This window comes from Podarcis liolepis (genome assembly GCF_965112155.1).
Source record: "Podarcis liolepis genome assembly, chromosome: 9".
In the NCBI taxonomy this organism is placed as follows: Eukaryota; Metazoa; Chordata; class Lepidosauria; order Squamata; family Lacertidae; genus Podarcis; species Podarcis liolepis.
The window spans coordinates 50,510,176-50,528,188 of NC_139564.1; the positions used below are offsets into that span (position 1 = coordinate 50,510,176).

Below are 18,013 nucleotides of genomic sequence, written 5' to 3' on the forward strand. Positions count from 1 at the left end.
GATATTACAAGATTTGGAAAGCTTAGAAAGACAATGATAATGTAAACAAAGGAGTGGTGATGCCTTTTTTAGATCAGGTATGGAGCCTGGGTGTGCTGCTACACCAGGCCCTGCTTTTTGAGGGGCAGATGGGACCAGTGGCCAAGACTAGAAACCAAAAGTAACCCAGCAGAATAGAAATCACTCTCCAGGACAGTCCTGGATTTACAGAAGCTGTCTGTGTTTCTGATTTGATCCCAGAATGTCTTGCTTTTCCTTAGGACATCCCTATTTTCATCGGAGAACTGTTGGAGGTTATGGAGTTCTGAGAACCCCCGAGCTAAGAAGATAAGTGACTATACAAGCTTTAGAAGGTAGCCCTGTATAGGGAAGTTTTTTTAATGTTTAATATTTTATTATGTGTCAGGGGTTCAGAGACAGAGGCACAGGTGGGGGGGGAGACGGAGAGCGATGAGGAAGAATCCCAGGACAGTGAGGAAGAGGATGACAGTGACTCGAGGTCTTCCATGAGTCTCTCAAGTGAATCGGAGGATTCTCAGGAGGGGGCGCCTCTAGTCAGGACAAGGGGGGTCACAGGGGGGACCTGCCAGGAGCAGGGAAGCAGCAGGGAAACCCCGAGTGGGAGTGGGAGATCGGGGCCGGCTTCCCAGCAGGAACGAAATGAAGAGAGGGGAGTTCCCAGTGTGACACACGGAGCGGAGCAGGAAAGAGACAGGGGGAGGAGATCGGGGCAGGACGTCCTGCCGGAAGAGGCGGAGAGTAGTACAGGGAGTAGTGTAAGTGTCAAGAGGAAGGTCAGGGGTAGCGAACGCGCGCCAAGTTCAAATGTGGAGGCGCGCGGAAATGGAGAAAGCCCGGAGGAGGAGCCTAGCCCCAAAGCACGAAGGAGGGGGGAACAGGCATCTGAGGAATCCGCTTCAGGAGAGAGCAGGAGGGAAGGAACCCAGGGGGGCAGAAAGACCCTGCGGAAAAGGAAGGACAGGAAGAGGTGGACTAGCACAAGCCTCTTAAGCTGGTGTAGAGGCGGGACCGACTCAGAGGGGACTTCAAATGTCTAGAGTTAAGAGACGCGGGGCTGCGCGCCTCGGTTGTGGAACCGTTAATGAACTGCAATAAACATCCTTGTATATAAGAAGAGCTTGGCGTTGGTCTTTTGTGAGCTGAGACCTGAGGCAGCCCCTGACATTATGTTTTTAGATATGTTGGAAGTTGCTCAGAGAGGCTGGGGCAACCCAGTCAGATGGACAAGGTATAAATAATAAATGGTTGTTGTTGAATAGGATGTCCCTATTTTCATCAGAGGGTATGCTGATATAGGTAGTGTAAGTCCTTTTATGATAAAGTTATACATCCACAGTCAGTATGCTTCTCAATACCAGATGCTGGGATTCACAGGTGAGGAGAGTGCCGCTTGCCAACTTCCCATGGGCATCTGGTTGGCCATTGTGAGAACAAAATGCTGGACTAGACAGGCTTTTGCCCCACTCCAGCAGGCTCTGCTTAAGTCCTTATGATTGCTTCATTTACTTTTGAAATTAATTAAATGTGCAAATGCCAAAACCCATAATACTGCATATCAGCAAAACTACTCAGTCTAGTTTAAATATAATAGATGAGTTGGGGGGGGAGATATTTAATATGGTTTTCTTTATAACCATAAAAAATGTATCTTGAAAAATTAACCATTTTTTTCCACCATCCAGCAATGTTTTGATCACTTTTTGATGGAGAGGTGGGTAAGAGGAATAAAAAATAACACATTGCATTATGAACCAACAGAAGGAGAAAGAAGTGTTGCTTCACTGGACTGGCAAAAAAAGGAAGAGGAAATAAATATCAGAGCAAGCCAATATACAATAGGCAAAATGGAGGCTTGTGATTGATGTACTGTGATTATGGTCTCCACAGATCTTTCAAATACAGTGGTACCTCTGGTTACGAACTTAATTCATTCCGGAGGTCCGTTCTTAACCTGAAACCGTTCTTAACCTGAGGTACCACTTTAGCTAATGGGGCCTGCTGCCGTGCCACCGGTGTGCGATTTCTGTTCTCATCCTGAGGTAAAGTTATTAACCAGAGGTACTAATTCTGGGTTAGCAGAGTCTGTAACCCAAAGTGTTTGTAACCTGAGGTGTTTGTAACCCTAGGTAGCACTGTACAGTTCAGCCTGCAGCCACTGGGTGGAAATAGGCATGCTTGCAACACTCAGGCTGCCAGAAACAAAATGGTTGTTTTCAGGGGAGGAGCAAACAGGTATACAAAGTGTGACAATCAATACCACCTGCAAAACCTCCCTCGAGCGTCTAACCACCCACCTCAAAATATAGGGGTTTGGTGCTAATAATCTCCCACACCAACCCTGTGTAAAATTTGCATTACACAAACTGCTGAGCTTGTATAACAACACACACACACACACACACACACACACACACACACACACTGGAAGCTCAAAGTCTTTTGTAGTCAGTGCAGCAGCAAACAGAACTTCAGTATCAACAGGCTGACAGGGCCCTTAAAGAGGCTTAGCCTTCAACTCCTCCGTGTGTTTTGCTGCCTAAAGAAGATGAGTTTGGAGACTCTCTGTGGCATAGGACTCTGTAGACACTGCAGAGGGAGTAGGTGGGAGTTTGAGGTGATGTCAAGTAATATTGAATTTCTGTCAGTTTCATTTGATCTTTGACAGATAGTTCATAAGTAGAAGGCATCACCCAACGGCACCATCATGCCTGCGCAAAATCCCCCCTTGTAATAGAACAAATATGTTCTGTTGCGTTAGTAAAATGCAAGGGCAAGGGTGGTCAAAAATGAATTTCTCCTTTTATTGTTTACAAGGGACACACAATCTGTTGTGTTAGTTTGGCTATACCCCACAGAAGCATGAATGGAAAAGCAAAGTTCACTGGGGGAGAAGTCCTCAAGGGTAGAAAAAGGCAGAACGTGGTAGCATTTGAAGGCTGATGAAAGGAAAACATGAAAGGCTCAGTGGCAGGATTGACGCTGTTAAGAACTTTGTTGTAACTAGGATTATTTGAAGAACTCAAAAGACTGAAGCCAATTGAAATATTCACTAAGGGGGTGGGGAGGCAGCCATGTTGGGATGGAGCAAGACGCTACCTTTCAGATTTCTGCCACAGGTCAGTGAAAGAATGTTAGGGCTTAAAAGATAAAGCCAAACGAGATATTCTCAAAGTCCAGAAGCGGCAATAAATAAAGCAAGCTCACATGATGATCTGCTGGGCAAACGAAAGAATAGGGTGATTTCTTTGAGGAAGCACCTTGCAGAAATGTTGCAAATTGAAACACAAAAAAGATCCTTTGAAATACCAGATACAGTATGTATTAGATAATTAATATTGTATCCTTGAGATACTGTATGGCCGTGGGCATCGGGTAATAGAAAATGTCTAATTTATAAGGACAGTGAGAAAATCTTTAAGGAAAAAAGGAAAAAAGAGAATATCTGATCACAAAGGAAAGATGAACTCTATTGTTTTAAGACTTTACATAAGCGGCACCACAGGAGCATTATGGGAATAAAAGTTTGACTTCCCAGTATTTCTGATCACACCTTGATCTTCTGAGTGTTGGCTTCTTACAGGAGCTTTTTCTTGTCCTTATCTCCTTTGGCAGTACAAGACTGCAGTGATGCTACTGAAATGTATGTTGAACAAGCCTCTTAGGTAACTTTCTTTACATCGTTCAATAGACAAGCGTGTTTTATGTGAACTGTTTAGAAAAACGTTGGCTCTTGCATTACTCTTGAGCCTTAAAAGGAAACTCTTGTTTCAGGCCAAATTGCTGATCCTTGTGACATGACAGCCTGATTCATTCCAACATGTACACTGTAATTAAAAGGTAATAACATAAAATTAACAAGGCCATCTCATAGATATACATTTCCATGTGCCCAGGAACACTGTAGACTGGAAGCATAGAAAATGATAGCTCCCACCACAAAACTATCTACAATATATTGTGACTCAAGAAAGAACAGGATTGAGAAAGCTTTTTAAGAAAACCACCCTCATAATGAGAATGTTCCACAACGATAAGCTCCACTGTTACTTAAGATATCTTAGGATTTTAAATTGTGTATACTAGGAACTGCTGCTTTATTTGGATCACTCAGTTTTGGTGATGTTTAGAATAGGGGTGTTTAGACATGCATGATGGGAAAACAGGATTTTGCCTGCTTTGCCTCTGCTCCTAACAATGCACATTTTGTCATAATGGTTTGGGGGAGGGGCTATATGTCCTCTTATGTACAACTCCTCTAAGTAAGTGGGAAGCCCTGGCCAAGCTCACCTAGATGAGTCCTACCTGCAAACATCTTCAGGAGCCCATATGTTTCCTCATTTGCACTAAGCTATGGTTTAGCTTTGAATATTGTGTGTGGCCAGTAGGAACATAATTCTACTCCTTCCCTTATGCATTTACTGAACATAGAGATGGGTGTTGTTTAAACATCCTTTATTATATGCTATGTGTAGCAAAAGGTGTTAATAGGATCTAATAGCACAGAATAGAAATCCTGTTAGTGCTCACTTAGCCTATAGGTGGCCAACCTAGTCTGGTATTGGCAGTGACAGTTTGTGGCATTCTTGAACAAGGACAGACGGACACACAGGCTTCGTCATGGCAGAGAGTGTGGCCAGCCGGCCTCTCCATGGTGTGCCGCTACCTCCACCTGACCTAAAGACAAAGCCATCACAATGCATATTTATTGTGGCACTCTCTAATGCTTTGAACTTGATGTACAGGACAGCTGCCAGAGGTCTACTATCACCGAGCCAACGAACAGTGACTCCCAGTATCTTTGCTTTGTCCCGGTTACAAAAGGTTTTCATAAAATGGCCGAACTGTATCAATAAACGTGATTTGCATGATATTTATGTTTTAATGCAGAGCTGTAGCTGGGGGGGGGGAGGGAGCTAGCCAGGTTTTTTTGCCTGGGGTGAATCCTCCAGAGGGGTGCCCTTGAGGCTCCCAGCCTGTGTGTGTGTGTGTGTGTGTGTGTGTGTGTGTATGCAAATAGCCATGAGTGGGTGGGTGCCAAACTGGGTCTTTGACCTGGGTGAAATAAAGCCCAGTTTTGCCCCTGATCAATGGTAACTTTTGCCAGAGCCGTGGGCAATTATCACACATGGGACAACTGCACAGGCCACAGCAGTGACCAGAGGTGAAAATACTGCTGAGAGGAGTTCAGCAAGAAGAAACACCATGGTGCACCTGCAACACACAACTGGGCGCCTTCATCTGCTCCACCTACAATAAAACATGTCTCTCCCATGTCGGTTTCTACAGTGACAGCAGGCGCCGTAACTCGCTAATGGTTTGACTTTACCCCCGAAGGCATACTCTTGCATCCCCCCACCCCCCAGACAGATAGATGCTAGCAATAAGAATTGTGACTCGCACTGAATCCTAGGGATGAGATGAAAAATAACAGTGCTGACCCCAGGCAGAGAACACAGTTGACACGTTGATAATTAATTTCAAGGCATCACCAGTTAGTATCCGAATCCAGTCTAGGGGTGTTAAGGGTTCATGTGTCCCCAAAACGAGTCCTCTGTGTAGAAATTCTGATCCAAATGTATCTAAACATGCTGGAATAGAAAAGCTGTTTACATGGACAGCCACAGCACTCTTCCTAATCCCTTTCTTTGAGTACTTCAAACACTGCATCTCTTTTCCTCCCCCACCCCTTTTAATAAGTGGGCTCAATTTCTTTAAGCATTTCAAGGACATCATAATAACCAGACCTTCTGTGTTCAGTAACAGGTCCACTGGAGTCGCACTTGTTCTGTGAACTGCTTTGCCTCCTGTGGTGCTGCATAATAAATTGCTTTGACAAACTGGGCATTTTTCCATCTGAACATTAATGTTGGTTTTAATGAATCCTTTATTAGTGGAACAAGTTTTTTTTTTTTAATTTCATCTGAAAACAGCCATAAAATTACAAACAAAGGCTGGCGTTTTTGTTTAGAATCAACTTGAGTGGAAGAGATGAATACACGAAGACCTTAACATTGATTTAAAAGTGGGGGGGTGAGGGACAGAGCACGTTTCATTTGACAACAGTACATTTTACATTTCTCTCATTTCAAGTGCATAACATTATGTTTGCCTTTTAAAAAACAACAACGGTATATCTCTTGCCTAATGCAGCCAGGGTTCTATGAGAACAAGTGAAACAATGTCTTGAGTGGCGCACAAAGCAGTCCATCTGGAATTGGAATCCAGTTTTGTTGGCAATTGATTGCCCTTGCAGGATACAATATGCTCCACTTATTCTGTAGCCATTAACGCAAACGAGTTTTGTGCAATATAAGGACATATCAAGGTGGCAGCTGATTGTATTCCCAGTGAACTGAGGCTGCACAAAGCTGAATATGCAGGCAACATCCTTGTACAGGGAGACAAGAAAAGGACCATAGCAAAATAGCACCCCAACTTTAATATTTCTGTGCCTGCTATTTAAAATGCACACACATTTAAAGGTGTGGTTGCTAATGACACATACAGTATAGTGTCACATCTGGGTCTTCATCGGGGCCCCTTCTTTGTGTGCCCCACCTGAGGAAAATGCACAAGGTGATCATATGATAAAAGGTGTTCTCAGTTGTGGGCTCCTGTCTGTGGGATGCTCTCCCCTGGGAGATGCTCCTAGCACCCCATCCACCCCACGACATTAGAACTGCCTATCCCACAAACAAGAACCGTGTGTCTATCTTCTGGGAAAGTTAGCCAATATATAGGGATGTGTAGTATCCGTGCTAACATTTTCCTCTGGTCAATTGCCATTTGGATAAATTATCTCATCAGGGCAGGGGTGTTAGAACCAGACATCTGACCCCAGATGGACAACAAACAGCAAAATACATCCTCCCTGTGAAAAAATAGCACACATCTGCCTCAGACTGTGTAGAGGAGCCCCCACCTAGTGGCGGGCGGGGCGAGCTCCCCACGGGGGTGGGGCGATCTGCCCAGGGGAGCGATCGGTGCAGCGGCGATCTGCCTTAGGGGGGGATCGCGCTGTGACGATCCACCCGGGGGGGATTTTGTCACTCCCCCTCTTGGATGACACCCAGGGCAGACCGCCCCCTGCCCCCGCCCCCCTTCCTATGCCCATGCCCCACCCTCCAGCTTTGCCGAACTGCCCTTGGTTACATTAGCTAAAATGGTGGAGCCACTTGCCCAGGTGGGGCCTGTGATTCTGTTCCCAGGGACCCAGGCTCCAACCCGTCACATGCCTTGTCCCCTTGATACCTCTGCAGATGGTCTTTGTGAAAGATTTTAGACCTGTGCCTGGGACCCAACTAGATTTGGTATACCACCTCTCACTTCCCTCTACAGTACTTGTAGAAACCACCTTCTTGACTTTCAGTCTCATCCGCTCAATCTGGACAGTCGAAGCCATTCCCGGGGTGTGGCGACTGCCACATGCTGACAGCTTCTGGGAGGCATAAGTGACAGCTGAGTGCAGGGTGGGGACCAAAGTTGGACAGACGACCCCAGAAGAAGCACAATGTGTCTCTTACCAGAGGTACTACCCCCTTCGTTAACACCCATAAGTATACACACACACACAAGTACAGTCAGAGACCATTTTGTGTGGGCAGGGGTGCCAACTTGAATAAAATATGGGGGGGCAGGTAACCCCTGCCCTGCATATGGTGTGGCACGCGTACCATTTGAATGAGAATTCCCCTCAACTTTGCGGGGGCCCAGCCCCCTCAAATATTTTATTGGCGGGGCAAAGGGACCAGGAGTTGGCTCCTATGTGTGCAGGGGTTCTGTTCCTGGCCCTGTGTGCATTGGCAGAACATGCATAAGCCCACCCCGTCCCATTACACCCTGACCTATCCTCATTTGCCCCTTTCCACCCTCTTCTGGGTCCAAAAGGACCTGCATGTCAGTGGTCATGTGTTAATTATATATATCTGTTTAAAGCTGCACTCTACATTGTATGCAATAAAATATACAGTGAAATCACATCAGTTAAAATTAACCTTAACATTAAAAAAAAATCACTTTAAATTGTCTTCACTCAGGCTCATTCCTGAGATGGCTCTCAGTTATATAAAAAGGGCATATACTTCACCACAGCACTACAATGGAAAAGCTCAATTATTCTCTCCTCTGTCATGTCTCTGGGAGCTGAGGATGGAAGGTCCAGCTTGATCTGAACAACTTTTTGGATGTAGGTTTCCAAACATTAGTCATCTTCAGAGAAGACCCACTGAAATGGATAGAAGTGATTAACTGAGAGCCACTAAGCTAAGTGGGTCTGCTCAGTGGAGGACTAGCATTGGCCACAATTCTATATTTGCAGACTTAACTTGTGCATGTTATAAAAGGGTGCAATTAATATGTTGCTTCCGAATGTAAGAGAAATGTAAATTAGATGTTGGGGAAAGACCTTACACACAATTCCCCCACCCCCACCCTTGAAAAACAATTTAGTTTTTTAATATTTATAAGAACACTTGTTTTACTTTGAAAGGAAAAAAAGAACTGGGTACTTTTTCTGTAAAGTGTGTTTAGAAATAATGAATCTGGCAAAGTTAGTATTCTGGCAGGGAATAGAGTCCTGAGGGTTGATATATCCCATGACTCTGGGAGAACTGATAGCAGAAAAATATCCTTTGATGTTTTATTTAAAAATGTTGTTCAATAATTCAATAAAGAGATCCATTATAATCATGAAACAGTAAAAATGTGCCATGAATACAATGTAAGAGTGAAATGAACTGGTATACACTTAACCAATGTTTACAGTTCACGAACCATTTTCTGCACTCTTATACAATGAGCAGAACCCAGCTTACATTGGCTGTTTTGTGGGAGGTGTAAGTATTTGGTCGTTTCTTATATCTAGAGCAAAATAAGGATGAAAAGCAGGGCTTTTTTCCCAGCCATAACTTGCCAGAACTTGAAGCATTCATGGTGAATTCCAGCACCCCTTTTTCTAGAAAAACAGCATGGGGGAAAAGGAAACATGACAGTGTGTTTATATTAATAGAAATGAGATCTTGCTGTTAGCAATGGCAAAGCAAATATTTTACAAATATGCATTCCAATCTACCTAAGGAGGTAGGTGTATGATGAAGGTGGCATAGCCCATCTGGAAAGGTTGAAATATACAAGCAGAGGGGTTGACTCTCCCCATCTAGTTGTTGGGTGCATATAGGCAAAAGTTGACAATTTCATCACACAGGGGGAATGGCAGGGGGTTGTATGCAGTTCCCCCACTTTGCTGCCCACTGATCCACACACTGGCTATTTTTGACTGGGCTACATACTGCCCTAGCAGATGTTCTACTACACAAAGACTTCTGGATTGGGGCCAGAGAGTTTTGCATACCATATTTTTCCTTCCAATTAAACCCAACCAGTCCAGGCTCCCCTGGGAAGAATCGGGTTGCTATTTTGAGTCCCAGGCAAATGAAAATGTTTTTAAGCTATTTAAATTAAATGGCTTTCCACTGACATTGGTGAAGAAGAAAACAGTCAGCTCTGATTCATCCGTGCAAAAGTGCCACCCAAAACATGAAGGATAGGACTGTCACTCAGTGAAACAAATCAATTTATCAGCATAGAATTCGCATAGAATAAAAGCCCATTTCAAATTTGCATAGAATAAAACAACAATGTTTTTGGAGAAAAAACATTGCTTTCCGGGGGGGGGGGTGCGGGGGAGGACCCTAGATTAGAAGTAGATGGCAGGCTTTTTCATACAGAAAGTCCCATCTCTGCTAATCTCCAGTCAGAAACCTTAGTAAGTGATGGGGGAAACTGCTGCTGCTTTTTCTCAGGAGTAGTCTATAGGTCCCACCTGCTTATTGAAAGTGGGGGTGAAGCCAGCAATAGATGGAACCAGGGCAAAAGTGGTCCATACTGACCCCCCACCCCACCCAGCCTGGCTTCTTCCCTCTGTCCAGAATGCAGCTGAGGAAGGAGCAGTTTGCTTTTGCAACAGGCCTGAACTGATTGCTTGCAGAGGGCTTTTGAAATTAAGCTGATGGCCGTGTGAAATTAGGCCACAGGCCATATGTGTCCCTCAGGTCACAGGTTGCCCACTCTTGCCATAGAAAGCCATTGTCAGGCTGGGTATACAGTCGTGGGCTCAATGGTTGAATGGGCTGACTCAATATAGTGACAGGCTGTGTGGCAGCATCATTATTTCTTAGATGATATATATATATGTATGTGCCATCATCTACACATCCAAATGTACCTTATACTGGAAGCATTAACATTCTTAAAACTATGTTGCCTGGTTAATTGGCTGCGCCATTTTTATGGATCAAAAGGGTTTTAGTCATTTAACTGATTGAGAGAAATCCTATGGTCCCATGGGGGGTGTCCCAGTTGCCATAGCAGATAATCTCCCTCCCCAACCACAGAGAGCAAGATCTTGCAAGCCCCCCTGTTGAGGAAGCAGAAACCTCACTCCTCTAACAGGGCTCAGCTGGTGGTAACAACCAAAAAGGGGGCATGGCAGGCATATATATAGATCAGGAAAAGCTTTGATCATCTGGATTCAAAGCCCTCTCATTCTTCCAATAAGCTCCCACAATGGTGGGAGGGTGACCAATGGGAGGGAAATATGATGGGGTTGAACCACTGACCCAGAAAGTAAGTGGGAAGTCCGAAAAAATACCACCACTCAGGCTTCTGCCTTGCTGGTGTTTGGGGACAGAAGACTGTTGATTGCAATTCTCTCAGTTTCTCGGTTTTTTTAATTTTAAATTCCCTTCTCCACATTTCTTCAACAAATTGTGAATTTCCTTTTTTAAAATCCTCCTTAAAGTCCTTCAGTGTTCTAGCGTGACTATCTCTGAATAAACACATTTTTACTATTGTACACGTTTCTGCAAGTAATTTGTCATAAACATACAGTTTCCCAAGCTCTGTGACTGCTTCCTGTTCAGTGGCCAAAAAGGCTGTTTTGGGGCAATTTCAGGTACTGCTTTTTGAAGTGCGCTTTTACTGCTGTTCTTTATTCTGTTTTGAACTGTACTGTCATTTTTTTATTGCGATGTTGATTGTGTTGCTTTTAATTTTTTATAATTGTTAGATTCACTGAGTATTTATTGACAAAAACGGGGATCTGGAAAATGCAAGTAAAATCAAAGAGAAAAGTATCTCAATGCTTGAAGTTGCATGTAAATTAATTCCCACCCATTCTCTGTTTTTACTTAATAATGTTGGAGGAAAGACCTGATGGAAATGTGTTTTGTAGCCAAAATAAGTCATTTTGCCTAGAGCACTGGCTGCATCCCCAACATCTGGTGCTTTAAATATTCAGAGTAATAAAATACTGTAATGATAATGGAAATATTCTAAAAGAAATGGTGCACATAACCCATCACCTATGTAGAGAAAAGAAATGGGCTTGTCACAGTCTTACAGCTGTGGCAACCACAGGTATAAGGTGGGGGCATAATAAAAATTCCAAAATCAGTATTTGGGATTTATTACCTTTAATAGGCCAACTAAAATATCACCCAGAGTGCACAAACTTTCAAGTTCTCCCTAATTTTTCATCAGCCTAGATAGTAAACAGAGTAGGTGAGTTGGAGTGTCATGGAGTTTGCATGTGATCTATCAAGACGGAATGTGGGATGAGATAGCAGACCACCAAGATGTTGGGTGCTATGGAGGTTTCAGGGTGCACCAAAGGCTGAGAAGAAGGAATATAGTGTTGCACGCACCCACATTTCCAAGTAGTGAGAGACTTCATGGATGCCGGTGCTTATATCTACATATCTGCATCATGAGCTTGAGGTGGAAGGGCTTACAACATTGACACTCCAACAGAACTTCCTTTGGTGTCTTCCCAGCTCCAGGTGAGACTAGCCCTTGGCCTATTGTTCTCCTACCCCTAGGATGATGTGACCTCCAGCGAGGTGAGAGGGAGGGAAGATGCCTGCCCCCCCAGTTCTGAAAGTATTGCTAGCTAGGTGTTTATATGGCAACACACCAGTACTTGACCAACCCTTTAGACATGTAAATAGCATGCTTTGTTAGAGCCGTTAACAAGGAGACTGGTTTGAGCACTTCAGCAGTCCTTTCTACTGTAGACTCCCATCTTACAGATATAAAATGACAGACTTGAAGGGGTTCCAAAGACAGCAGGATGTTTTGGGTTTCCCTGTCTGCTCAACATCCCCACCCCCTGGAGCTCCTACTCATGAAATTGTCATCTGAGCATGCGTGCTCATTTGCACATGCATGATGGCCGCTGTCTTAAATGATCACATTGCCACTTATCCTGCATCCAGTTTCCTAGTTGGATTGATGCTCTTTTGAGGGCAGGGGAATGCATCAAACAGTATTTGTCAAGAAGCTACAGTACTGTAAGGGATGCGGGTGGCGCTGTGGGTTAAACCACAGAGCCTAGGACTTGCCGATCAGAAGGTTGGCAGTTCGAATCCCTGCGACAGGGTGAGCTCCCATTGCTCGGTCCCTGCTCCTGCCAACCTAGCAGTTCGAAAGCACATCAAAGTGCAAGTAGATAAATAGGTACTGCTCCGGCGGGAAGGTAAATGGCGTTTCCGTGCGCTGCTCTGGTTCGCCAGAAGCAGCTTAGTCATGCTGGCCACATGACCCGGAAGCTGTACGCCAGCTCCCTTGGCCAATAAAGTGAGATGAGCGCCGCAACCCCAGAGTCAGTCACGACTGGACCTAAGGGTCAGGGGTCCCTTTACCTTTACCATACAGTACTGTATGGGTTGTGCCTAACATTGTGCGAATGTGGCTTCGAAAACTAGCCGTGGGAGCGCACCAGATGTGGAGTAAGGAGTGTGAACACACCCTAATTCTGATGAGCTTCATGCGAGAAACACATCTGTCTTCCAGAATGATGCTGCTTTCACAATGTATCACTATATTTCTCACCGTGGTCCTTTCCTGAGGCAGGTTTTTCTCTCTCCACTCCACCCCCAGCTACCATCATATGACTTGCACAGCTGCTTCTAAGAAAGTAGCAGTATTGAGTCATTAGAAAGCACAGCTGGGCATTACACCAAGGCCATTTACATGAAAAGAGGATCTTACTTTAATTAATCTCCTGCTGCTCTACCCGCCTGATCTGAAGTCAAGTGCCAGTGGGCGGATGGGTCACGGGTGCAAATTTATGCTTTCAGTTGCAGAATAAAAAGCCCTTATTTCATTATTATCCTAACAGAGCTGTGAGAAATCAATCATGTTCTATTAAAAAAAATCATTTTTACAGAAAGAAAATGTTAACTATGAACAGGATCTGAGAATTACACACAATTGCCTTTTATAGTCTGAATTCGGGCAGAACAACTGATAAATGACAAGAACCTGGGCAATGAGGCAGCCCACCTCTGTTCCAAATGTTATTTTTTTTTCAGGGGGGAAAATATAGGAATGGAAAACTTGTCAAAAGAAATGCAGGAGGTTCCAGCAAGTTCTCTGAAAACAAGACCTCTTTCCCTAGGGCTTCCCTTTGTCTCGTTGCTCACATTTCAAAAAGGGTGGTAGAGCACCGTCCCTTTACTGATTCCTGCAAAAGGTCATCAATATTCAAATGTTTCAAAAGCTGGTCTATTTTTAAAAAGAAAAAGAAAAAAAATGGAACTGGAGTATCCTGCTGTTTATAGACACATTGACAGCAGACAAGAAAGGAATTTGCTCACTGTTGACATTACTGATCTGGTGACTGAAATGATAGATCTGGAAATAACAAGTACAGCAATGCTAGATGACATTCAGCCATGGAAATATTTTATACAATTGGTTACGTGTAAGTGTTTATCATATGTTCACGCAAAAGAATCCCCCCCCCCATGAGAAACACACACTGGTAGCAGAAATACTGTAGATGTTGGTGCTTCTTGAAAATTAAAATGCAGCAATTTACTGATAAATACATGCTCAAATTATTGTTTATGCTCCCCTTAATTATATTTTAAAGTTCTGTTGCCCATCAGGTCCCTGGATCCAGATCCAGAATGGGCCTATTATTTATTTACTTATTAACTACAATTTTATCCCACCCTCCCTCTGAGGACCACACAGTGGCTACTTCATTCCTCCACACCGTTTCATCCTCACAATAATCTTGGGAGGCAGGCTAGGACTGTGGGATACTGCAGTCAAACATGACTATGCATGAGTGCTAGTTATGGCATGATGGGATTAAGACCACATAGTTCTGTTCCTAGCCTCAGCTAGGTCACACCCACTCTCCTCTGCAAAGAAGGAAGTGAAGCTTCTATTTCCTTTCCTCACTCTCTGTTTTCACCATGTAATCCACTAGGATGGATGTGTCTGAACTTAATCCAAGTTCAGGCCACATGTTTGAAACTATATGCTGTATTTTGCACCCAATAATAACCTACCTGTGTTCTCTTTGCTGCTGCATGGAATAACTCATGAACCAGACCTTGGATTATAAGTAAAGCTTTTAAACTTATTCAACAATGTGTAGTCTGTTCATTGAAAGAGGGTGAGAGAGGGGAGGCAAGAGCTGTAAGCAGACTAAATGGGATATGCAAAAAGGTTTAACAGCCTGTATTCCATGCTATGCTGCTGGCTAACTCTGAGAGTGTTTTTAACTCTGTTGGGGGCTCTCTCCCGCTGAAGAATGTACAAAGCCCTGCATTTTGAATCTAGGTGCCCAGCCAAATCTTTTTTTAATTACCCAAATGTGGGTCAGATCTAGTTTCTACCTCCATAAGGATGAGAATGGGGGGGGGCACAAAGGATTGCTCATTGAGCATCCTGGTTGAGTGGGGGTTTGAACATAGGTATCCCAATTCATCCTAGTCCAACCAGGAACCACTTAACCACACCATTCCATGTTAACTCCATGAACTTAAGGTGGTATCCATATGGCTCTCTAGCGGCTTTTATCAACATACTGAACCTGCTTCAGCAATGTTACTGCATCATGTTACTTCAGAGCATGTTCCGGTGTGAAAGAGTTGAACAGAATTGATAATATCATCAGGTGTGGCTTTTCCAATCATAGGGCACTTCCAGACTTGCTGTTTTGGGGGACTCAGCCATATGCTGGCAACTTCAGGTTGCACAATTTTAGCTGACTGGGAAGTCTTGCAAAACAAACCAGCTTCTCTAAATACTGGACTTCTTGCAATAAGGGAAATGAGGGGGAAATGTGTTGGGAAGTGTGGAATAACATTTGCTTTTTAAACATTTACCAACAGTTTTATTACTGCTGATCATTAAACTGCAAAAAGAAAGGCATTATACATTGATAAATGGGAGAGAGAGAAATCAAGTACAGAATCTGAATAAGATTAACAAATAAGATGGTGTCTATTTATTTTTAATTGAAAACACTTATATGGTTTATATATATATATTTATTACAGAAATCATCAGGGTGGTTTGCAATAAAAACAGCAACACATAGTCATACAAATACAAAAACCTGGCTGAGTTGGTGTGCTTTCTTTTCCCATGTCTAAATGAGAATTTCTTTTCCTCCCCTCCCCTGTCCCATTTCTGTCAGCAGTGCCAAAGGGTGGGGGAGGATGGCGAGTTAAGATGAAGTGGCTGGTTGCATGTGAGAGGGAATGAGTTAGGATGCCATTCTTGGATATCATGTTAAATCAGTGGGTGTGCAATTTAAGATGCATTAGAAGCTGGCTGTGTCAAGAGAATAAAGTCTCCTTGCTGATTACAGAAATGGAAGTGTCTCACCACATGGGGTTACCACAGTTGATATTAGATCAAGCAGTGTTCAAAGTGAATAAAACAGTTAAGTCTAAGTATATATTGAGGAATACAGTCACGCAGGGCTTTGAAGTGTGCTATCATCAAAAAGTACAGTTCTCTGTTACTTCTTTTGCTAGTTCTCTTGCTTCTACATGCAGACAACAACTCATTTGTAAACTGTGCCCAGATTCACCAAACACAAGTACCACATGCTGAATTCAGTCTCGAACCTGGCTGAACAGAATACCGCGTTGGCCTGGGGCTTCCCAGGTGGCTCATCAATCCAAGATCTGGCCGGCCAAGCAAGCAAGCAAGCAAGGACTGCTTCAGTTTCTAATACAGGGAAGAAAAGCAACCTGGTTCGCAGAACAGATTTCTGTGTATCTCGCTATTAAACAGCCTGATTTTTTTTATTTGTTGTTATAAATTATGTCAGATATTTTGTTGTGTAAATTATGTTGGAAATCAATAAAAGTATTATTTTTAAAAATGAAACTTTGTAGTCAAATATTATATTGCCTACTTCATACTCATCAACATTTCTCTAATGAAAATGGAGAAATCCTACCATACCCTCCAGCATTTCTCAAAATTAAAAGACGCCTGCTTCTTGGGAGAAAAGCAATGACAAACCTAGACAGCATCTTAAAAAGCAGAGACATCACCTTGCCAACAAAGGTCCGTATAGTTAAAGCTATGGTTTTCCCAATAGTGATGTATGGAAGTGAGTGCTGGACCATAAAGAAGGCTGATCGCTGAAGAATTAATGCTTTTGAATTATGGTGCTGGAGGAGACTCTTGAGAGTCCCATGGACTGCAAGAAGATCAAACCTATCCATTCTTAAGGAAATCAGCCCTGAGTGCTCACTGGAATGACAGGTCATGAAGCTGAGGCTCCAATACTTTGGCCACCTCATGAGAAGAGAAGACTCCCTGGAAAAGACCCTGGTGTTGGGAAAGATGGAGGGCACAAGGAGAAGGGGGCGACAGAGGACGAAATGGTTGGATAGTGTTCTCGAAGCTACCAGCATGAGTTTGACCAAACTGCAGGAGGCAGTGGAAGACAGGAGTGCCTGGCATGCTGTGGTCCATGGGGTCACGAAGGGTTGGACACGACTAAATGACTAAACAACAACAAAGAAAAACTACTTTTTATGCCTTTTAAGAACAGATGTGTTGAGATGTGTGTGAAGAAGGATTGTGCTACTAGCCCAACCACCAATGCCATGTGCCTCCTGGATGTTCATGCATTGAGTATGGATGCCTGATTAAGGGGAGCCTTTGTACATACAGCTCTACCCATGTAGGCTTCCAATTTATCTGAATGCCTGATTGTGCAATGTTCCAGATTCCCTTCCTCAGACTTCAGGTGGCCAGCAAAGAGGCATGAAACATCAAGATCAAGGACAGCTGGGCAGCCCCACGCCCCCTTTCTACTTTTGGAGCACTCTTTCAGTGCTTTTTCTCTAGAGAAAAAGGTTCTGGAACTCACCATGAATACCTCCCTTGTTCTCTTATAATGGCAATGGCACCCATCTGTTCTAACCAACAGTCAAGACAAAAAGTTGCTAGGAACTGGGGTTCAAATTCTCACTCTAAACTCAACTGCGGAGTCAGTGCTCCATGCAAAAATAATATGATTTGCTGGTATAACGTCACAGGTTTAATCTCAGCCATATCTATCTAAATATTCTCTGGTAATTAGGTTAGGGAACCAAATGCGTTAAGACCTGTGCGTGTGCTACTATCCCAATCGCCTTGGAGGATGGATGGGATTCAAGTGTGGTATGTATATATACAGACATATATCTGTTTATATATAATACCCAAGATATATAATACAAGTAATCAGTGGTTAGCTTTTCTGTGGGAGTAACAAAGTAGTATTAATCAGATGTTTCATGTCACGCTAAGGGGGGGGGGGCGGGGAGCTAAGCTAGATACTATCACTGGCTCACAGCCTTGAAATCATTCATGGTTATTTAGTTCAGTATGTTTTTTATTTCAAGTCAAAGGTGCCATACATTGTACCATTTACCCTGGGTTCTGTAATGTTGTTTTGTGCTAGTTTTATGAGAACGGCATTACCTATTCATTCCTATCCATGCTTTTTTAGAACAGCCTTTTTGTGGGGGGAGGGGCACGGACGGACGGGGGACTGATAACAAATAGTGTGGGAAATGTTTTAATTGCTTTGTGTCTGAAAAAGCCTTACTTATAGGAAGGGGGGGCAAAATACTTCCTTGAAATATAATAAACTGGAAAGCATGATAGCACACATGCTTAGAGA

The 18,013-nt window shown here is 43.5% G+C and overlaps 1 long non-coding RNA gene across 2 annotated transcripts; it reads left to right on the forward strand.

The window, feature by feature from the left end:
• Nucleotides 1–259: 259 nt before the first annotated feature.
• Nucleotides 260–5,862, forward strand: LOC310686209. 2 transcript variants are annotated; one of them, XR_014515766.1, is made up of 4 exons: nt 260–353; nt 3,602–3,683; nt 3,793–3,858; nt 5,779–5,862. It is a non-coding gene; the product is annotated as an uncharacterized lncRNA (long non-coding RNA). The 2 variants fall into 2 exon arrangements; XR_014515767.1 differs by lacking the exon at nt 5,779–5,862 and having other exon boundaries at nt 3,793–5,740.
• Nucleotides 5,863–18,013: the final 12,151 nt, after the last annotated feature.